Source organism: Drosophila santomea, chromosome X (genome assembly GCF_016746245.2).
Source record: "Drosophila santomea strain STO CAGO 1482 chromosome X, Prin_Dsan_1.1, whole genome shotgun sequence".
NCBI classification, from domain to species: domain Eukaryota; kingdom Metazoa; phylum Arthropoda; class Insecta; order Diptera; family Drosophilidae; genus Drosophila; species Drosophila santomea.
The window spans coordinates 1407798-1431601 of NC_053021.2; the positions used below are offsets into that span (position 1 = coordinate 1407798).

General features: G+C 49.3%; 1 protein-coding gene across 3 annotated transcripts in view; it reads right to left on the reverse strand.

Annotated features, from left to right (window-relative positions):
• The window catches only part of LOC120456577 (mucin-2), a 96676-nt gene that overhangs the window by 56678 nt on the left and 16194 nt on the right, over positions 1-23804 (reverse strand). For all 3 annotated transcript variants that reach the window (XM_039643468.2, XM_039643466.2, XM_039643467.2), the window contains exon 3: positions 5226-5340. The gene's annotated coding sequence lies outside the window, so the exon portion shown is untranslated. The remainder of the gene's footprint in view (positions 1-5225; positions 5341-23804) is intronic.

Here is a 23804-nt window from a genome sequence, read left to right on the forward strand (position 1 = left end):
CAAAAAAGAAATTTCCAGAAGTGAAAAGTGCTTACAAAGATTTCTGCTACATCTGCACTGTCTCCTTCCCGCCATCCTTTTGATACACTCACACACACACACACCTAAGACACTCACCCACACAGACACAGGCGGAAAGGAGCAACGAGGAAAAGTGGGAAAACTGCCTCGTATGTAAGTACGAAATTCTAAAAAAGGCGAACAAAAAATAAAAATATTAATCCTTAGCTTAAACATTTGCCAACGTCGACTCCGCCATCTTCTTGTCGCTTGTCGCTGTCTTCGTATCGTCTTCGTCTTCGACTGCGTCTTCGTCCTTGTTCAGTCACCCAACACCCAACGCCCACCGCCTTTCTTCCTGCGGCGCACACATCGCGGCACCAGCCTCTAATACAGCAATCCTCTATTTACTACTATTTCACATTTTCCCGCCACTCCCCCTTATTATTGATTGTGTTATTATTATGCCACGGCAGCAAAGTCGACTGCGATCGACGATGCCTTTGTGATTCAAGCTCGGGGAGCGGGACAAATGGGGTCCATGGGGCAGCGGCAGGGAGACGAATGAAAAATGTAATGTACCAAAAAAATCGAAATCGGAAAAGTAGGGGCAACAACTACAGCGCAGACTATTTACCCGCAGCAGCTCCACTGGGCGTAGAATCTTTGGATTAGAGGGATGGCTGCAAATACTATAGTTGCCAAAAAAAACCACTAAGAACCACAAGTTTCCTTCACCAACGCAACAAAAAATCTCTAATAATTGGCACTGTAGGAAAATCAGCTTTTAGGAGGAAAAACATAGTTTTACTGGGAGAGAGCAATGGAGAACATTCATTCAGCTAGTAACCCAAGTAGAAAATAGGGTTTCAAATTGAGCATATTATTTGTGGCCGAGTTGTGCGTCCTCGCGGGCTAACTGGGCTAAACCCCCTGCCACGCCTCTGTCCGTGGCAGCTTCTAATCCACAATCCACCCAAGGAGCGTCCAAGAAGATGAGGGGCAGAGGCGTCGGCAGCGACAGAGGCAGAGGCAGAGGCAGAGGCAGTGGCAGAATCTCGAATGCGTACTTGCTGCTGCCTTCGTATCGTTTTTATTCAAATTCATAATCGCAAAATTTTTATATTCTACTTATGCTCAAAAGACGCGCATGTATTGCTCCTTGCTTCTCTCTCTGTGTGTGTGTCAGTGTGTGTGTGTGTGTGTGTGTGTCGCGGAGAGGGGGGAGAGTGGGCGGGGGACTAGTGCTTGGCTTTGTGCCGGGCCTACAATACAGTGACTGCCACCCACCGCCCACCACCCATAGCCCCTTGTCTCGAACGTCCCCCACTGTAATCGGAAACTTTCCTCTTTCTTTACATTTTTCATCTTTTTACTTTTCTCATTTTTTCCTTGTGCTTTCATTTTGGTTGTGCCAAAAATACAACAACAAAGGCAATGGGAGGGGAAGGGAGGGGGGAGCGGCTGGAGATGGGGCACGAGGTTGAGAACGGAATGAATGAATAATAAAAACGAAGCACTCGATGGCGTAGAATTTGAATAGAAGCTTAGTTTTTCGCTTATACAACAAAAACTTTCTTTTTTCGGGGTTGTTTCCAATTTTTTTCTACTTTGCGCGTACAGCGGCGCGCTATGGCTGAGGGGGGGAGTGGGGAGGGGAGAGGAGTGAGCGGTTTCTGCTGGTGGTGGGCGGTTTGGGGTGGCGGCTTCAAGGGGAAGACATCGACATCGACATCGACATCGAAGCTGTGTGCACAGCCTTTCGAGAAGAGGGAAAGAAAAGCGTTTTGTAAAAGGGAAACGTTCACTCACTCACATACACACACAACACACACACACACACACACACACACACATAGAAAGCGTAGACGCAAGGCGGCAGAAGAAAAACTGAAAAGTTTATAATTACTTATTATACCCGTTACTCGTAGAGTAAAAGGGTATACTAGATTCGTTGAAAAGTATGTAACAGGCAGAAGGAAGCGTTTCCGACCATATAAAGTATATATATTCTTGATCAGGATCAATAGCCGAGTCGATTTGGCCATGTCCGTCTGTCCGTCCGTCTGTCCGTCTGTCCGTCTGTCCGTCTGTCCGTCTGTCCGTCCGTATGAACGTCGAGATCTCAGGAACTACAAAAGCTAGAAAGTTGAGATTAAGCATACAGACTCCAGGGACATAGACGCAGCGCAAGTTTGTCGAATCATGCTGCCACGCCCACTCTAACGCCCACAAACCGCCCAAAACTGCCACGCCCACACTTTTGAAAAATGTTTTGATATTTTTTCATTTTTGTATTGGTGTTGTAAATTTCTATCGATTTGTCAAAAAAAATTTTGCCACGCCCACTCTAACGCCCACAAACCGCCCAAAGCTGCCACACCCACACTTTTGAAAAATGTTTTGAAATTTTTTCATTTTTGTATTAGTCTTGTAAATTTTTATCGATTTGCAAAAAAACTTTTTGCCACGCCCACTCTAACGCCCACAAACCGCCCAAAGCTGCCACGCCCACACTTTTGAAAAATGTTTTGATATTTTTTCATTTTTATATTGGTCTTGTAAATTTCTATCGATTTGCCAAAAAACTTTCTGCCACGCCCACTATAACGCCTACAAACCGCCAAAAATTGTGTTTAAGACTCTCCTTCTCCCTTCCACTAGCTGAGTAACGGGTATCAGATAGTCGGGGAACTCGACTATAGCGTTCTCTCTTGTTTTTTGATGAATTGGGTAAATATTAAAAAGGGAGCGCACAAAAGAAAACCGAACGGAAGCAAACCGAACCGAACTGAGCCAAATTCCACTGAACTGAAACTTGGGGCGGCAGGCAGCCAAAAAGGTAATAGCGAGTGCTTAAAAAGAAATACGACTACATTAAAAATTATCGATCGATTTGCCGCTTTTCGTATTTTTTTCCTATTTTTTCCCTTTGCGAATCTAAGTTTAATGGGCGCCTAATGGAGGACGAAGAGAGGGGGACTTAGAACGCGTTCGCAACCCCATCAGCGTCTAGTCGCAGATGGCGGATGGCGAATGGCGGATTAGGGGCTGCAGTGCCCCCCGGGAAATGCAGCTGGCGACTGAGCACTTGATTGCCTAATTGCTTTATCGGCCGCCAATCGGGATGTGGGCGTGGCCGGGACGAGACGCGCCTAGCCTCGCTTCGCCTCGAACTTCATTTGCGCAATTAATTTATTAAATAATTCAATCGACTGTGCGGAGTGTCTTCTTCCTTGGAGCTTCCACCACAACACTCGACCCCGGACCAGACATCCTTATTAACTTTTATTGAATTGAAATTTCTCGTTTGCCAAAGACTCTACACTACCTTCCCCCCACCCGCTGCCTTTGTTTACTGCCTCGATCGACCCAACTAGCCATCTAGTTCATCGCAGCTAAAACGCCTTAGAAGCAGCCACTAGTGCGGTGGCCAAGCATTACGACTTAATCCGCGCCTCGGCGGCAATCCCATCAAAGAAACGCCCCTCAAGTGGCCCATCTCAACTGCACAACTCTGAGCGCTGCGAAAGTTTGCCAACTATGAGGCTGGTGGGCAAATGCCAGCGCTCACATTATCAAAGGCGGTCGGATTTGGTCTGGTATGGTATGGTCTGGTCTGGCTCCAATCCAATCCTCACAAGCGTCGCCCCCAACGACCGAAGTAAGCGGTCCCATTCCACCGCCCCCAACGTCGCTACTCTTAACTCAAGACTCGGCTTTCTTAGCGCCGGAAAATTTGCGGAATTTATAAAATTTTCATAGTTACAACTTTCTTTATGCAGAGTGCGCAGGGGGGTGTGGCGGTACCAGGAGGAGCATCAAGTTAATGTGCAGTCAAGCCGAGCAGAGCTCCCCCTCCCCAAACCAACGAGCTGTTTCTTCTATTTTGCAGTTTAGTTTCAAATACATGGCCCGCCTCCCTCAGCCGCCCCTCCTCATCCTTCTCCACCTCCTTCTGCTCTTTTTTTGCAATACTTTGTGCCTGCTCTTTTCTATGCTGTAAACTTTTCATTATTATTATTATTTTTGGTTGCCGTCGCTCTCTCTTTATTTTTGCTTGTGTATTTTTCGGGACGCCCTACAGGGGGCGCCTCTCATTACGTTCTTTTTGAGTTGGCGTAGGCGGGGAGGGAGGGGAGAGCAGCGCTAGAAGCCCCCATCGACCCCCCTTTCAGAACCCTAAGCGACCTTCCGCGCAAAACCCCAATCTCCGCGCTCTGAAGACAAACAGACGCAAACTTTTCGAGCAGTGGGCGGTAGGCGGTGGGTGGTGGCTGAGAGGAGCGGGGCAAGGGCAAGGACAGGGCCAGACGAAAGAGCGCAAGAACGAAGAGGAAGACGCGAAAAAGAAAATGTTCGCGCGAGAAATGTTAAAAAATATTTTTATAGCTCCGCGAATGTTAGAATAGTGTTTGTGGGGCGATAAGGGGACGGGGGGAATAGGCCACCCAAGCAGGCAGCCAAGCAGGCAACCCACCACCCCCCTGAGGCATCATCTGCCCTCGCAGTCGTTGTCGTCGTCGTTGTTGTTAGTCAAATGGGGTGTTGATTGAATGGTTGCGCTGCCGGGCTGCCTGTTCCACAGCCCTACAACAACAACATCCGACTACTACTGCGTCCCACTACCAACAACCAACAAGCAACAACGAACAACGAATAACGAATAACGAACAACCAACCGGCAGCTCCCCTTACATTTATTTTATTCCTTTCGCCTTGCTTTGCGTTTAGACACAAATTTTACAGCACGCCCACACGGCGAAAGCAGCCAAGTTGCAAAGTATTACCCGAACATACATACTCGTACATATATATGAAGATTGGCAATTGCGGGGGCGAAACCAAGCCAGATCCACATTGAGCCGAGATTTCCGCTAAATGGAAATGATGGAATGATGGAATGCCACGCCAGAGACAGAAGATGCAAATTGCGATTTGCGATTTGGGGTCGCGAATAAAGGAGTCTGATTTAACGAAACTGCTGTTCGTTGTGGCCGCATCTAGCCTCCGTCTAATACTAATATTTGTCACAGCCAACCGATAAGACGGATAACGAATTCTTGGGGTAGGGGTGGGGGATAACCTCGTGGCCTTGGCTTCAGAATCAGCCCCTTACCCAACCAGCCAGTCAGCCAGCCAGCCAGATAAACCGACTTCAAGGCTGCTGCTGCCTTATCTTTTGCTCGACGGTTGTGAACGAGTAATTAAAAGAGTAAGCCTACCTGATTGAACTACCCGCATCTCGGCTCCTTCTTCAATCCTCGAGTCCTAAAGTGCTCCAGTCCTCCAGTGTTCCAGTCCTCGAATCCGGCAGTGTGATCCTCTTAGGCGGACGGCCTGTAAAGATAAATCGAACAAATTGCATTTGTAATAAATTCAGGCATGCCATCCATTTCCATATCCATATCCATATTGTCTATGCCAAAGCCAGTTAGGGCCGCAATTGGGTTTTTGTCTAAATACCAAACCGAAAATGGAGCGCAGGGCGCGAGCGAAACCAAAAGCAAACCAAACCGAGTGAAATGAATTGCATACATGCGAGCTGTGCTCCTCCGGCCAACTAAATACGACTTGTAAAAAATAATAAATACATAAATTACTTGCAAAAAGCGAGAAAAACGCCGAAATTAAGCCAACAAAGCGGCACGAATCGAGTGAGCGAATGTCGGCTTGGGGATGCGATTTGCAAGTACCCCGCGAAAAGCGTGGCTGGGAAACGCGGAAAAGTCGTGAATCACCCAGGGATTGCAGGGTAGGCAAATGAAATTAAAACACTGGCAACAACAACCAGTGCAAATTATAGTTAGCATCAGTTTTGGCTGGTGGCCAGGACCTCCTAATCCTCCCCGCTCCCTGCTCCCTGCTCCCTGTTCCCTGCTCCCTGCACCCTGCACCCGGGGCCACCTCGTTTAAACGTTTGTTTGGCTGCACTGCGGCAGCCGTGTTACACATCGCGTATACGTGATACGTGTTCCCGGAGCGCTTGAAATTTATTCGCCAGTTACTGCCCCTTCCGCCACCAATGTCACTGTTGTGGCCGCTTGATGCATATTATGCCCTCGTCTGCGTCCGCCTAGTTAGTTTCCATCCACTCATGCCCTCTCCCTGCGGAGCAGTGCATCCGTCCTCAAGATCTCTCCCTAAGATCTCGCGCACGGGAATTGATCATATTGATTGTGGCTTCGCCGCCAGAAATACGCACTTAGCTGCTGCTCAGCATCGCACTGAGATCGATAATCCGGGTAAGGGTATTGCGCCTGCCAAGAAACGAGGAGTCCGGAGTCCGGATATTGTTGGCTTTTTTGTCCACGCCGCACACTCTGCACTCGAGTACGAGTGTATGGCGAAATGCTAGCCGGCTTTTTCGTTTTTCCTCAAAATTATTAGTAATTTTTTCTACTTGGCTGCCTCCACTTCCACGGACACAGGCAGGAAGTGGGCGTGGCGTGGCTGGCAGGCGGGGCCGTCGGCAGCATTTTAAATATAATTATAATATAATTTGGCGCGGTATTTTTTCGCTCTTCCCCCTGAACCCCTGAACCTCCGAACCCCCTTACCACTCCGCAATGCCGCTCCACATAATGTTATCCTTGCGCGTGAGTGTGTTTGTATCTATTTTTTTCCTTATCCGCCACACTATGTGTACTATATGTGGCTTTCGGTGGCCGGTTGGGGGCGGTTAAGGCGGTTGAGGGCGGGGTCACTGCATTGTTAATGCAATTTCGCTTTTGTTGTCGCTATGTGTTTTTTTTTGCTTTTGTATTAAAATAATTATACATTTTTTCCACTCATTTCGTTCGTTTGCACTTGTATCTGTATCTTTGTATTGCTTTGTTATATCCTGGCTCGCGTGTGTGTGAGTCTATGTGTGTGTGTCTGGACATGAGTGTAAATTGTAGAAAGTCAGTTTTGATAGTTTTTTGCTATTGTTTGAAAGCCGCTGCCATTTCTCATTTTGCATTTTAATGTTGCTGCATCTTCCTGCGGCGCATTTGAGCTTGTAATTTCTCGTGCAAAGTTTAGCAGGTTGTTTGGGGTTGAGCGGCATTAATGGATCCGGGGCCCAGCCTAAGACAAGTGCAGGGGGATGGGGGGATGCCGCGCTGGCGAGGCGTTTTATTGCATTTTCGTGTTCAATGTTCGAGAGCAGCAAAGTTTTTCAATTAAAAATCAAACGTATGAGCGGGCATAAAACTATATATGCAGTACAGTACCGACTGGCCGTAATTGTTATTGACAATCGTATTGAGTCCGCAGCCCTCGAAGTTATTAATTAGAGCTTATGCATTGCAGAGCCACAGATTGCCGGCTTCCCAACTTGCCCGCCCTGCAACAGGTGCCGTGACCCAGAGAAAGGCAAGCCACCCATTTCCGTCTTTGCAGCTCCTTCGAGTGGGCCACGGCCCAAGGACGTTGCGTGGCCACCGCGAAGGAGTTTGTCGGGGGACAGACACCCAGACACCCAGACCCCAGACACACAGACCGACAGAGCGACAGACAATGGGAGCACGAACGCGGACACAGACACTCCAGGAGGATGGTGGGTGGGGAGTGTTGGCTGGTGGGTGGTGGGCAGGGGACCACGACCAGGAACAGAAGCAGGAGCAGGAGCAGGACCAAAGCAAGACCAAGACCAAGGCCAGCCATTGAAATTAAAATCCACACTGTCCATGCCAACTCTCAAGTGTTTGTCGTTTTTTCGCTCTCGTGGCTGTTGTTTTTTCCCAAGCTCTGCTGATGCTGCCACGACTGCCACGGCTGCCATGGACTTTTAACTTCCGGCTTTTCCATCACACCTCCCTCCTGGCCACCACCCAACATCCAACACCGACCACCCACCAGCCTGTGGCCTTGCCTGGCAACCGAGCCAAGTTGAGATGGCTCGAGACTTGACCTTGCAGCAGCAGCTGCCATCTTGGGAGGCAGACTGGAAGGTGCCGAGGGGGGCTACCCACCGTCTGTCTACCTGTCTGTCTGACAAACACACGCGTTTCACCTCTGTGGGTGTGGGTGTGGATGTGGGTGTGTGTGTGTACGGTGGGTGAGCAGTGATAATCCGCATAAAATTACAGGAGCAGAGTCAAGGACGAAGGACGCAGGACGACAGACAAAGGGGAAGCAGGCAGTGCCCAACACACGCACAAGGCGACGACAACGACAGCGACAAAGGCGAAAGCAAGGCCAAGGTCGTTTCACACCCACTCCCACACCCACACTCACACCCACACCCAAACACCAACACACACACACATGGCAATTGACCAAGCAAGTGAAGTCGACGCCCCCGTGCTTGTTGTTGCTGTCGTCATGGCATGTGACTCACTTTCACTTCGTCCTGGCCAAAAAAAAAAAAAGGAAAAAGAATGAAGATAAAGGAAAAGGCGAGCTGCTTCAACCTTCCCCCCGCCCCCACTCTGCAGCTATCACAAATGAACGTCCTGCATGTGTGTCTGTGTGTCTGTGCCCCTCTGCCAGTGTGTGGGTGTGTCACCCAGTCAAGAGCATATGTGATGCCCGAAAAAAGAACACACACACTCACTCTCACACTCCTTGTATCCTTGCCTCGCCTGCTTCTTGTGTCCATATGTGTGTGGCAGTGTGTTCCTTAAGTTTTTATGGCTTGCTGACTACTACTTCCGGTATCCGGCAAGCGCCGTGTCCGGGCTCTGTGTTCCCGGCCAGGCAATGAATACATTAACACACTCACCCAGTCGCACACACACACACTCACACCCAAACAGACACACACACACGCAGTCTGACAGACAGACGGAGCGAGCTAAGGGGACGGGCATGCCAGACAACGTCTTTTGCCGTGTCCTTGACGTCCGGCATCAAAATACACATGCGGACCGACAGTCGACCGTCTCCATTTCTCAGCCACTCCCACGGCGAGGCCACTTCAGCCATTTCAGCCACGCCCCCCTGTCCGCCCCCTGTTAGCATTGTTGCGCCCGGAGGTATGCAACAAGTTGCCCGGCTCAGCTCAACGGGCCCAAATCAACAAATTATCACACATTGCCTGTCTGCCGCTTCCTCCTTTCAGTTGAACTTCGATAATATGGAAATTTTCATCATTTTCTACCCCGAATGAAAAGCGTCGCCCATTTGGCCGCAGACACAGACAAGTTGTTGTGGCACTAGGCACACCACACACCACACACATGGCGCGGCTGAAGGACAACGACGAGCCGGCAGACAATGTTGACAAGCAAACAAAGCAGAGAGTAAGTGAAAATAAATGGAAATAGAGATGGAAATGGGAATAGTCGAGTTCCGAGTCCGAGTCCGAATCCGAATCTGATTCTGAATCTGATTCAGATCCCAATCCCAAACTAAACCGACGAACCGACCCGCATGTGTGTGTTTGGTGGTGTCGTATAACCCTTGACCCCTGCCCTTTCAACTCGAGACAGGACAAAACAGGACAGCACAGGACACAGGACGAGACAGGACAGGACGAAAGGGGAAAGCTCAGCTCGGCTCAGACAGCACAGGACATAACCAGTTACCAGTTAACCAGTCGGGCCGTCATGAGCGCTATCACTTATTGGGGCGTCAAGTCAAACGGGTTCCCAGCCATGTCTCTTGCTAAGTGTTTCGTCAAAGATTTCCACATACGTTATGCCTTGCGTTGGCACTCAGGGTGGAGTTCGGGATGGTTTTGGTGTTTGGGGTTGGGGCCGGGACAGGGGCCGGGGTTGGGCAATTCCAATTCCGATTCCGGTTCGGGCAGGGGTTGCAAGGTCAGGGGTTAGGCGAAAGGGTTAGGCTCATTTACATGGCCCACTGCTCGTGAGGATTGCGGCTGGCTTGATTTGCATTTGCCGGCAATGGGATATGTTACGAGGTCGGTGAACAGGGGTCCGGGGTCAGGGGTCAGGGGTCGGCCCACACCACACACACGCAACCCCCGGTGGCGGATAATAGGTTATAAAATGCCGATTATTTTGTCGCTTTCGAATCACTCACTTTTGGGACAAAAACAACACGATTGGTGGGCGGGGCAGGGGTTAACCATGGTGCTTGAGAGGTTATGAAATCGCATGTGAGTGTGTTGACTTGTGGCTTATGGTAAGTCCGGGGTTCAGGGGTCGGGGTCAGGGTTCAGGGGTCGGGGTCAGGATTCTTCACCATGAGCGCTTGTTTAATGGTGAAAGTAATCAGTGGGAGGGTTGCAAATGGGGGAGGTCAATTAGTTGTGAGCATGTGTGTGAGCCAGCAAAATGGCGACTGTCCGGAATAAAGATTTCCTGAGCTCTGCCTTTGCAAAAGACTTGCCCCCTTCCGCCACCCAGCGCCCGCTTTCGCCACCCGCCTCATGCCCTTTGCGCTCATGTTAATTAGTAGCGCCTCCAAAAATTCGTGCCACACGCGGAGGGGCGCAGTGGCCGGGGGTGTGCTCAGTTTAAAAGAAAAAGTTTTAAATTAATTATTAGAAAAAGCATCAGCTGCGGTGTGGGCCGAAGGTGGGGTGCAGCCAGAGGATGCGGTGGAGCTGCCACATGAGCTCCGCAAAGCTTCGTCAGCTTCAGCGGCAGTACGAGAGTTAAGACATACACACATGCCAGTGTGTGTGTGTGTGGGTATGTGTGTGTGCGTCACCTCCCTAGGCAATTTCCGCTGCCAAATTGAAAAATTACGCGAGCGCAAAGTTTCGCTGCTGCTGTGTCGCTGCTTTGATTTGCTCTCCCGCTCGCGCTGTCAGGGACACAGCCCTTCTACCCACTACTCACAACCCCCACCCATCACCCCCACTGCCACTGCCACGCCGAGCTGCACCCCTTCTCGCCGAAAAGCAGCGCCATAGTCTCCGCTCACTACTTAAGCGGCGCAGCAAAACATTTTTACATTTTATACGCTCATTACATAATTTCAAAGTACATGTGCGGAATTTTAGAAAGCCGAAAGGAGAAGCAGCACAGCAAGATGAAACCTCGGGTTTTCCTCTTTTTTTCGGTTCGGTTCGGGGCCTTGAGAGACGTCTGTAACACCCCCCACCAGCCCCCACAGCAACAAAAGAGAAAAGACAGCTATCGAACACACACACACACGCACAGTCACACACACGCACACACACAGCCACACACAAACGCAGCTCACGCAGGAAAAAAGAGAAAAACGCTAATGAAAATTAAAATGAAAAATTGCAAACGACGTGTGGCATAAGACTTGGGTGGGGGAGGGTTGTGGCAGGGCGGTGGGTGTAGAAAGGGGGTGCCACCCACACATCCGCACACTTGCATACATTAGACACAATCATCGCTGTGTGTGTGGGTGTGTGTACTTTCCTCACGCATTTCTCCATCGCCGACGCTGACAGCGAAAACAGAAAAAGTAGAAACAAATTTTCCATTTTTACTTGCTTGCCACCCCCACCCCGCGTCACCCCCCCCCCCCCTTCCCTCCTACCCCGCCCCTGGATCCGGGAAATTGTACTTAGCGCAGAGGGTGGGGGTGTGGGTGTGGGTGGGTGGGAGCGTTTGCCATTAGCATACACTACTCACATTTTATAATGCGTGCGTGTGTGTGAGTGTGTTGTGTGTTCATTTCATTACACGGTACATAATGGATGTGCCCTTCTCTGTATATGTGTGTGTGAAGGTGTCTGTGTGTGCGGCACTAAACTACCCTTTGCCTAATTTTTAATCTCGAGCGTTGCCAGGCGCAGCGCCAAACGACAACAGCGAGTCAGCGACTAATGTCGCCTGAATCTTCTCGAAGGGTCAGCTCCTCGGCTGCGGGAGGCCTTGACGTCATCTAAGCTACTAGTTTGGGCCATTTGCCATCCGGCTCATACATATACATATATATGTATGTATGTGCGTGCAAATATATAGTATACGTAGGTATGTATGTAGGTATGTAGGTATGCAAAGAACTTTTTTATCCCTTTGGCCGTACAATTAAAAATGTAAATCAGTCGCCCCTCTGCCGCAGTCGCAGTCGCAGTCGCTGCCGCTGCCTCTGCCAGCGCAGTTGTTTTTTTAATTCTTGCAACTTTTTCCGACATTTTTCGGCGACTGCTTTTGCGAGTGGGTGGTGTTTAGTTGGGTGGTGTTCATTCATTCCATCCACTACACCCCCATGCGCTCTCTGCATTGATGTAAATATTATATTTATTTATTTCGCGGCGAGTCCTAGACGAAGCTCTCCCAGCAGCACCCGATTAGGAATACTTTGCCACTGCCTGCTCCCCTAATCTATTATTAAAAATGTTAACTGAAAGCGCTCCCCGTATAAATATGGAAGGCGAGCCAGAGCCACAGCTACCGCTACAGCCACTGCCACTGCCCCTGCCACAGCCACGGCCACATAGAGCCGCACAAAGCCAGGACTCAGGACTCACGGCACAAAGGGCGGCAGTTGGGGGCGGGGCGGCAGCGAACATTAATACATATTTATTGTTGGTACAAGCAATTTAGCGAAAAGAAATCCAAATTATATCATAACTTTGTGTAGTGCGCCATCTGGGGTTTAGTTGCCTGCCACATTCCCGTCCCTGGATCCCTGTATCCCCGGATCCTTGGATCCTTGCTACGCCTACAACAATGCCAGGGAGCCTGGGAGGGCGGAGCAGCAGCAGCTGAAAATGATACTGAATCTGAGACTGGAGTCCCGAGCTGTGGAGCTGTGGAGCATAGACACCAGACTCCAAAGGAGCAAGAGCAGGAGCATGAGGGCGGGGGTGGGGGTGGGATGAGGCTCTGGAGGAACAGGAGCCGCAGTCAGAGCAATAATTCTATGCCGACGCCATTGTAGCCACGTTAAAGATGTTGCCACACATTTTTGTAGCGTTCTCCGTTCTCCGGTCTCCATTCTCGGCTCTCGGTTCTCGGCATTCGGTTCTCTGTTTTGTTTTGGCCTTTTCCCCCCGCGCGTCCTTGGCCACCTTTTTTTCGTACTCATCGGAGCAAGAGGAGCTGGCATTGTAACAATGAAAACAATTACAACAACAATTGCGAATAAACATGCAAAAAGCAAAGTAGAAGATGAAGTAGCTGCGGAGGAGCTGGTGGTGGGAGGTACAGGACGAAGGACGGAGGATGAAGGACGCAGAACCTTCGCGGGAGAGCGAGACCATCCGAATGAGAATGAAATGTTTTCTAATAAATTTTGCTTTATGTGCGCGGTGCGGCAAAGAGGCTGGCAAAGGAGGCAAAGGAGCCTGTTGAGGAACAGCAGAAAAGGGAATAAATAAAAATAAAGTTTTATATTCATGTACCCCCGCTCAGCACCCCCACTACCCACCCATCGACACACACACACATACTCAGGGAAAGAGACAGAGAATTGCCACCCAATTGCCATTAATATGGCGGCTGCCTAACATTCATTTGTGTGTGTGCGTGTGTGTGTGTGTGTGTGTGTGTAAGTGTCTCTAATGCCAAGTTGCCGTTTATTTTAACTTTGCTACAAACTTTAGAGGCAGCCCACAGTAGTCCCAGTTGGCTCTGTACCACTGTACCCCGCAACCTGCGCCCCCGCACCAGCGCACCACCCGTGCCGCCACCAACTAAGTCGAAATAACTTTTTCAGCCATTTTGGTGCTTTTTTTTTTTACTATTTCAGCCACATTTTTGCACTTTGTTTTTCTGTTTTTTCTCATTGAGTTTCTCTTGTTTTCCAGGTTTTTCTCTTTTTTGGGTTTCCGTTTTGTTGTTGGCCCAAAACCCACTCTCTCTTCTCGTTTTTTTTTTTTTTTTGTTAATTTTTTAACGCATTTTGCGTGGGCCGCGTTTACTTAGTTAGTCAGAAAGAGGAAGACAAACAGAGGGGGGAGGGAGGTCGGGAGGTAGTGGAAAGTCGCGGATTGCGACAGCTCCAAAATGCCGCGACAAAGGTAAAAGGATTTTTGTGTAAGTTAGACGCGGGGATGATGGGCGCACAAAAAAAGAAAACCAAAAAAAAATATAATAAAAAACGAAATAAATTAAATGGTTGTGTCAACATCAACGGACTCTAGCAATTGTCCCTGTCTCTGTGTGTGTGTGTGTGCGCCTGAGTGTGTGTGCGACCCGGGTAAGGGATTACATAGTCTGGGATCATTGATCGGTGTGGTTCTACCAGCATGGAACTCCATGAGGAGCTAGATCAAAGCTTCAAGCGGTTTTCGTGGCTTCGGCAGCTTGGCCCACATTTTCCAGTGGGACGATTTTCGGAAAAATTCAATATTTACGATTGGTATTTTCGGCATAACTTGGATAAAAATGGTCAGAAAGTTAAAAGAATTACATTTTTTTACTCCTAATTACCAATACTAACCAAACAAATTACTTTTTGACCGACTCCGTTAAAATAATTTTTGGCCAAATTTTCGCATTTTTTGTAAGGGGTACCATCATCAAAATTTGCAAAAAATTTGAATAAAATATATTTTTTTTTTGAAAACACAGTTCGATTGGAAATTTAATTACGAACTCAACGAGGTATGACATTCCATATTTGGACTACTATTTTGAATGCTGTGCTCAAAAAACTGATAATTATACACGCAAAAAAACAGAAAATCGATTTTCGCCAAAATTTCAATATTTACGATTGGTTTTTTCGGTATAACTTGGCTAAAAATAAAAAAAAATAGGAAATTCTAAGCCCAGATGGCTACACTGCAGTGTTCTGCAAAATCTGACTTCATGCAGCTCTTCTGTTCGGTGTAACTGCTCGGATATTTGGGGCACCGATGGCCAAAATCGAGGGGATGGAATGGCTAGTGCCAGCGATGAGTGGACGACGACTATCATGGGATGAGCCCGGGGGCCATAAACCGCATAGAACTGCCGAATCTTTTACTATCGGTGGCATACCCGCTCGTTATGCGCGCATTAATAATTTCGCATTGGCCGCAATAAAAAGCTTGGCGCAATGAACGGATTCTGGGCCCAAGATTGTGGACCACAAAGCGAAACAACAAAAATCAAGGCATGCTCAGGTCATTAAAGTTAACGCTGGACCGGGCACGGTTTGCTTTCCAGGGGGAGGTTTGCGGGCAGGGGATAGTCGCTGCCAATACAATTGAATCCTTGAATCCGTCTCTCGCTGCGTGTGTATGTACCGCCACTTCCTCCTAATCAACCCTTTATGAACCCCTAAAACGGAAAAGGGAAAAATGCCGAGCGCACGGCGGCAACTACAGGCGCACAACAATAAAATGTAAAATTAGAAGCGAAGCCTTCGGCTTCCTCGGCCACTTTTCCATCCATCGACAGTACGGTCCGTCGATGGCATCTGGCTGTAACTCAGATAAAGCCATTCTCAATCTCAATGCATCGAAGACCAGTCGCGGACTATCGCAGTTCGATCGGAAGGTGATCGATTAGGAACCATCCCCAGCCCTTCCGCCCCCCCTATTCCCGCCTCGTAAGCCACCGGAAAACTTGCAGCGACAAGGTGAGCGGGGAGCGGAGTGGCGGGTGGGGGGACAGCATCCACCAGCCAGCATCATTAAGGGTAGTTTCGAGCGTCGTAAAAAATATAGAGAAATAAAATTGAAAAAAGCAGCAACAACAATAACAAGGTCGGAAGACGAAGTCGAAGTTGGCGGCAGAGCCGCGGCAGCCCCGGCGACTGCGGCGGCGACTGAGGCAGCGACGCCGGGACGCACAACTACAAGCACAAGCAGCAGCAGCAGCAGGGGCAGGGGCAGCAGAAGGAGGCCGGCATCGGTGGCAAGGAGCGCAGAAACAAAAAGCGAAATAAATAAAAAGTATCGATATAGATATAGAAAATTTTTGAAGAAAACTGCGCTGCGGCGCAGCTGCTATCCTTGAATGAGTTCGCGAATGGCTTTGGGGTTGGGCGGCGTTGTTGGAACTACAGTGGTTTAGAGGGCTCCACCGCTCCCCGCAGTCGGGCCAACACTTTCGGGAAAGCTATGGAAACGCGAAGGCCAAATCAATGAGCAGCACGCCGAGACAGCGGGTAGGAGAAGGGAGAGAGTGAGTGGGCGGGTGGGTGTCTAGTAGCTGGTAGCAGTAGTTGGAAGCGGTGGCACTTTTAATTTTAGTGTCGCACAATGAAACTTTAGCCCCCCCGCCTTCCGCTGGGCCCTGCAGTTTCCATGGATATATCTGGGTCAGACAACATCGAATCACCCATTCCCCGTCAGCGAATTTTAAGAAATATGTTCCGTTTCATTTGAATGCGGTGCTGTCAGCTGGGTGTATCCCCCTTTGGAGCGCCCACGCAGACTCTTCTCCTGGTTAGGACTCCTTCCGCTACTCCATCGCCCCATAGCCCCATCGCTCGATAGCTTCATAGCTCTATAGCTCTATAGCTCCATAGCTCCAGCGCTCCGTCTTCGACGCTTCGTCTCCGTCGTTCGTGAGCGTCTTTCACCCCCCACCCGCGGACGCCCACCCCGCCGCGCTACACCTTCACCTTCCCAGCAGCCATTAAGTTTTCTCGCTGTAATAAAAAAATGTTCTCTTTTTCGCCGCTCATCGGTGTGCGTCTGTTTGTGTGTGTGTATTTGTGTGTGTGTGGATACTAAATTTTCTAGTTCCTTTTATTTCCTTTTGCTTTGCCTCAGCATTAGTGTTTATTTATTTTTTCTGCTCTCTCCCTCATTCTTTCTTGCGTACTTTTTTTTGAAAAGAAGATTTATGTAAAATGTGGCTGGGGGGAGGGGGCAGGCAGCGCAGCCAGCGTCGGCAGCAAAATAGTCGCAGATGCTGTTGCTGTAAGTTTCACGCAGCTAAAAAAGCAAACTGCCGAAACCCATCCATCCGCCCACAGCAGCCCCTGCCCTCCCCTCCCCGCTCACTCCTGCCTACCTCAACTTGTGGCTCAGCCTCAGCTTCAGCCTCAGCCCCCCTCACCCTTCGGCGTCCCGCGTCCTCTGCTGGAAGGACTTTCCTTTGACGCGACTTCGGTCGCGACTGGCACACGGCAGCGGGGTGGCTCCGTGGGTCCGTGGCTCCGTGGCTCGAGGAACGGCTTTCTCGGGTGGTAGTGATGATGGTGGTGGTGGAGGTGGAAGTGGAAGTAGAGGTGGAGATGGTGGTGGTGGTGGGCAAAAGTTTCGGCAAGTTAAATGTTTAGATTTCTAAGACGCCATCGGATTTTCAACTATAAAATATTCTTTTCATTTTTCCACAAGCACCACCCACCGCCTGCCCACCCACCGAACCACCACCCACACCCGCCAGAGCCATTAAAACCAAACGCTGAATTATAGTACGCAGAAACACAAACACACACACACAAAGAGCGGGACACAAAGAGGGGGGAATCCCCGGGAGGAGTGGGTGGGGATTGGCCGCTTGTTGCGGTGCTTAGATGTTAGTTGCTAGTTCCTTGGGCCTTCGCTTCGTCCTCGTCCTCAGCCTCATTCTCGTACTCGTCCTTGGTCCTCGGCAGCTGGCACCCATTTTCGGCACAGTGGTCGCAGGGCCACCTTGTTATAGGAAAACCCAAGGCTGGGGGTTCATCGCTCGCAAGATGCAGTTATTGATAGAAGAGTGTCTGGTGGGCTGTGCAAACTGCCAGAAAACAGAACCCGAACAATTGGCATTGGGACTCGCGCACATTCAATATTTGCACATGCCACACTTGTGTGTGCCTTCTACCGCTGCCGTTCCCCTCTGGTTGCCCCTTTCCCAGTTCTCCGGCCCCCTTTTTTCCACTATCACCTAATCCACTTGGAAATAAAAAGAAACTTTGGCAAACAAAACGCGAGTCCGGACAATCGGCACTGTTGGAGCAGCTGGTGGGGCCACTTTGCAAGCGCAACTCCACTGATCCAATGACAATGATCCTCGAATTAGCTGCCTGCACAGTGCCGGAGCTGATGACCTTAGACCACTGTGCGCTGGCATTGGGCGAAGGCCACGTGCCTCGGGATAGCCAAGACAGCGCGGAGCAGCGCGGCGGAGGGGACTTCGAGGTTAGGCGGGAAAATCTAACGAAATCGAAGCGAGGCAAAAGCAAAGTTTTCCGCACACACACACACATATACACCCCACGCACTTTGTTGCTGCTTTTCTGCTCGAAAGGATTTTAGAATTTGCCGCATTTTGTCTCTCAACTATGTGCAATAATATAAAGGAATCCCCCATTCCAGCCAAGTGGCAAAGGCAGCAAAGTGTGGGGCAATCAGCGGAGAAGAAAACGCAAGTCGCATAGAAAAGGAAGTGGCGAGCGCACGAAAATGCCGCAAAACGTGCCTTTAAGTTATTTTTCATTTGCCACGCTCAGCGCCAGATGACCCTCCTACCCTCCCCTTCCTACCCCTCCGCCAGCCTGCGGCCCCCCTAACGTTCATCCCCACCTAAGTGAGTAAGAGCGTAGTAGTTAGGCGAAAGTAACTGCTGATGAGGGGAGCGGGCGGTAAGGCGAAGGGCAGCCCATTTTAAGATTTATGTCGGTGATTATTTCTAAGTTTTTGTGCGCTCAACGATGGCCATCGCACCCGCCGCCGCCCTGCTCCACCTCACGGAGCTCTATCCTCTATAAAAAGAAGGAAGCTCTGAAAGGAAAAGAATAAAAGCGGGAAAAGCAGCAGGTAACTAAAGGAGCCGAAGAAGCCCTAATGCTAGACGAGGTCCTGGCCAGATAATTCCAACGCCTGGCCTGCAAAGGGACAAAAGCGGTGGGAGAGTGGAGAGTGGAAAAGGAAGATGGAAAGCACAACTTTTAGAAAATGTTAGTTTTGTGAATAATCCGTGCCGCGCTTCCACCATTTCGCTTTTCGCAGAGGGTTAAAGTTGCAAAACATTTTCCGTGCCCCATCCACTGCCCCACTGCCAAGTACAGCCGCATGCCACCCACAGAGGTGGAAAGAAGCTGTATCGTACTCTTAGATCATAGGGAAGAAGCGAGAACATCGTGCCTTTCAGATAGTTGGCCACAGTTACCCATCGTATTCCTCCCTCGCTGAGGGCATAAAAAATCTAATCTAATCTATCTAATGTGGCCCCAGTCCGCCTACGCGCCTCTCTTGTCTTCGCTTTTTTCTAAGCACAATACTATTTTCTTATTTTCGTTTCGTTGTTGTTGGCACATTTAAAATGTTTTATTTGGCCATTTGTATGTTTTATGGCATTCCTTGTTACCAACGGCCTTCCAGTGCCAGCTACCTCGCCACCTCGCCCCCTCCATTGTGATACCCTCTGTTTTGGGCACATGTCTTGGGACAGGTGTTCTTATGAAGAAGTGGTACTTCCTTGCTCCAAAGTGTGTAGTATAGTTTAATTTGTTATATCGGAAAGTTTCCTTAATACGCTCGGCCTCCATTTTGATATACTTTCAGGTGGAGCATTGGCGGTTCGGTGTTCGCCGACTGTTTTCAGTAGCTTTCCTTGGCTGCGTTTTACTTTATTTAATTTATGACCCGCACACGGAACAGGCAGCAACATAAATAAATAATTGAAGCTTTATAAATCTAAAACAGTCGCCAGTAGTTGATAATTCTCCAACACCCCCTCCCCGCAAGGGTGGCAAAAGCGAAGCAACTACCGGCACAGGACGCAGGACCCCTCCAATCATCCGCGCCCGTAGATTTTTTCGATTTTTATCTACACGGCTTGTCAAGATTACTTTCGTTTTTAGTCTGTGTATGCTCATTCATTCATTCATTCATGGGGAAGGGAGCAGGAGGAAGGGGGGCTGTTGAGGGAACAGGCCACACAACCCAACTTAAATGCGACCACTAAAAAAGAGCAGACAGCAATAAGCAGGAAAAAGGCACGCACACACGCATTGGTGCACACACACAGGCACACACAGATGAGAGAGCTGCAAGAGAAGCATATTAAAAGTAATAATAAGTGCCTTAAGGAGTGTGGGCTGGACCACCCGCACTTAGATATTGAAATGAGCATGTTTTTAAATATAAAAGGATGCCCTTCTCCAAAACCAACACACACACACACGCATACACACACAAGCACACTTGCTCGCTGCTCGCTGAGAAGCATATCCCCCTAATATCCACTTACAACAACAGCAACTAATACAGGAGCAGCGGCACAGCCAATGCAAAGGAAATATATCAAGCAACCCTCGTGTGCTTTTTATTTTCAAAGTTACTCAAAATCTCGCTGGCTCTCTTTCTCGCCCCGTCTCAGTCACTCTCCTTTCGTTTTCATTTCGCCGTGCTTTTTTTAGGCTGCTCAGTACTTAGTTGTGGCACTGAGATGTAGAATTGGATCGGAGGGGTGCCGCATCTATTCAGCTCCTGAAAAAAAGACTCTAAGCACCGCACACGACATGGCGAGGAGGGGGCGGGGTTGGGGGTTGGGGGTCATGTGACCCTGCCACATATCATATGGCAAGTGCACCGAGAGAATTTTACAGCACACAACGTTTGAGCGACCTAACTCCGAAGCAATTAGTAAGTAAGAAAACTAAGTAATACGCTTTGTACTATCCCTGCTGAAATTCCAGAAACAACCAACAGATGAAATTGTGTAATACTATTGTTGGGGAAGTAAATGTTCTTTGTGCACCACCAGGCGTCTAAAAAATCACATTCTCTCCATAACTAATTCCGCTTATCCCGCCTGCACTTGTGAGCCCTTGCCATGCCATTACCTTTACCATCTACCATCTCCTATATCCCGTGTACCATCTACCATCTCCCAGTTACCACTGCCTCCTCTGCCGGCGTCGCTGCCCGCGTCGCACACACACACACACTCTTGCAGACACTCACATACCAGCAGGGTGAACATGACGGGATTGTTTAACTACGAACACGTAGTTAAAAAACGAAAAATCGAGACCCGCAAACGAAGATGAAGGCGGCGGCAGGCGGCGGGGAGGGGCTGCTAACTAGCAACTGCAGCGGCTGCTTCGTCGTCAAAAAATTGAAAAAATAAAATATAATACACAACTACAACGGCAGTCGTCTCTGTGCACACACATACACACCAACACACACATGCGGGGGTGGTTTGCCTTGAAAAAGAATTTCGCGCAGTAAAATCTAAAGCGAAATTGCCGCGTTCTGCGTAGAAAGGGGGGCAAACGAAGTGAAAAGTAAAGAAAGAAATGGTGAAATAAAAACCTTGTTTCCGCGCAAGTTACAAGAGCACTCCCCCGCCGACTTTCCCCTTTACATTCGCCTAAAAAGCTAAGCTCACACACACACACACAGGAAGGGAGAACAGCACACACACACACACACAGCCTCACCTTGCCGAGCAGAAGAAAGTTCAGATATTTGCTAGCAATAAAAGTAGTAATCAGTTGGAGGGGGCGAGCTGGGGCGACGGGGGGCTGTGGGGCGCCCCCAAAAGCTCCGACGACGCTGCCGAGTTAGAAAGAGATGAGCATTAGAAGCAGGATTCGCGACAGGACAAATGGGGTGGGGAAGGGGGGGTGTACAATAAATGCGCCGCGTAACGAGAACTTTTCATTTTATGTAATTTGAGTTCGTTTTTTTCCGGCTCCGCTTTGTGTATGCCCCCCGTCCGCTTTCCCCGCTTTCCCCGATTTCCCCGCCGTTTCTTTTCGCCGTCGTGCTTCGCTCACTTTTCTATAACATTCGAATTTTTAAGTGAGTCTGCTTCTGTCGCATTCGCAGCCAAGCCCCGCGCAACTTGTACCTTGTACCCTTATTTAGCCATCGCCGAGTTGGAGATGTACTTCATTAAAATCAGGGCACTTTCTACTTCAGTTATCTAAATACATCAAGTCTGGCATTCCACTCAAAAACCTTAGGTTTCGAATCCACTGATACATGCGTATAGGAGGATGCCACTTTCTTTTTTTTGGAACACATTGGGTGCTTTGCATTGCATACTTTGCTGCGCTTGATGGCAAACGTTGAACGGTGCGGATGCATCGTTTAGAGCCTCTCGTATATCAAGCATTTATGTACGTCCTAGGGTGTTCCGTGCTTCGACCTGCGGATGTGCAGATCCTTTGTTCCCTAACAAGACAGTTGCGAGTTGCGACACTTTGCTGCGTCTCCGACTGGGCCAGCTCCTGTGTGTTCAAATTACGAAAGCGACATTAATTTTTTAGAATCGCGCGTATGTGTTCAAGGATTGCGTTCGCGCAGCTTCTCGAAGCTTTCTTGGAACGTCGGCGGGGTTTTTGGATACGGGGGAGCTGGGGCGTTTCGGATCTGGTAAGTGGAGTCGCTCTGCGCGCTGGGCTTTGTAATAGGTAGTAAACGCGCGCGTCTGTGGAGGTAGTTGTATTATTTTTTACGAGCACGATATGTTGTGCAAAACAGCACTTGATCCTTTCTATGCGTGGAGCCCCATTCCACTACATCGGTTAAAATATAGTATTATGCCTCGCTCCATAAACAAGCAAAGTTATAGGGCGGCGGGGCAAGGGCCTTGGGCATGTCACATCATCCCCTGGTGTCGTTTGTCTGGCGCGTTGCACTAAATAAAATGTATTTATAAAAATGTTGCATCCACTTATTATTAACTTTTTGCTGTGGACACTTTGCCCGCTTGATTTCCACTCGGTTATCAGTTGGACTGGTCGGATGGTGGGGCCCCTGGTGCCGAGTTCATTATTGGCCGACCGTGGCAGATGGAAGGGCTGAGGGGGAGTAGATGGGAGGGCTGGAGCGAACAGCTCTGGCCGAAAAGTGAACCCTAATTCAGATTACAGATACCTAATAAAACGGCGCTATCGACTGCAATCGGCACATGCGAGTGCCAGTGCTTGGATACATGGCAATAGCCGATGACCCCACAGACCCCACCTGCCTGTGGCTGGTGGAGCCCGCCGCCGCCCCACCACGCCTGAAATTATTTTATGTGACAATTAAAATGCATTTTTGTGAAAAATGAAAGCCCCATGAATAATGGCAAAAAATATTTGGCGTCACTGGCTTTTTCTACATAATGCCCGACTTTTTTTACCGCAACATTTCTGCACATACACAATTCGGCGGGGGTTCGGTTTGGGCCGGCAATATTTATATTTGCCTATGTAATGATTTTTTATTAAAAATAGAAAAGAACCAACAAAACGAATGACGAAAATCGCAGCTCTGACCCGCTCCACCTTCACAGCGGCCACCATGGCGAAATTTATCGATAGAGCGTTAAAAAAAGGCCGCCAAATGAAATGTTAATTTTATTTTGATGTAATATTTAACAGCGACGCGTCGCCAGTGCCCCAACCCGCCAAAGGACCTCCACGGACACGGACACACACACTCACACAGACACATATGGCGGCTTTATCTGCTGGCAGCTGACACTGCTAACAAACAATGCGAATCACTGCCACCAGCACTGCCATGACTTACAATGCCCCCAAAAAGCCGCCCTTCTTCTCGACTCTCAGTTCCCACTGTGTCCATGCCTCGGTGCAAATGCCATCCTGTCAAATCATCATAACAACGGCAGCGAGTAGAAAGGACATGACTTCCAAGCCCCAAAATGGGAGATCGCCAAGAGGCGATCCACTTTCTCCCGCGATCAAAACGAACATCAAAGTCTGACATTTTCCTGCCGAAGAACTACCTTGGATAGCCAAAGTAGATCTATTGAGACTACCACTCCACCATTTGAAGGTCGCATCAGTAGCATCTGAATCAGATGGGACTCCTGCGATGTGGTTTCAAGAGTGGGTTTTGGGGGCACCCTGGCTCCACCGCGGGCACTAAGACTGCGCACAGCTCAGAACGAACGAATGAGCGGGCGGCACACACACAGACAAACGCACGCCTAGAAGGACGTGCACGCACACACGCACCGCACCGCACCGCACCGCACCGCACGGCATATACATATTCATGTGTGCAAAAAGAATGTAAAGTGTGTGCGCGGGCCCGAACGACATGCTAAAAATTTGTATAGAAAATTAGTTAAAAAATTACTCCG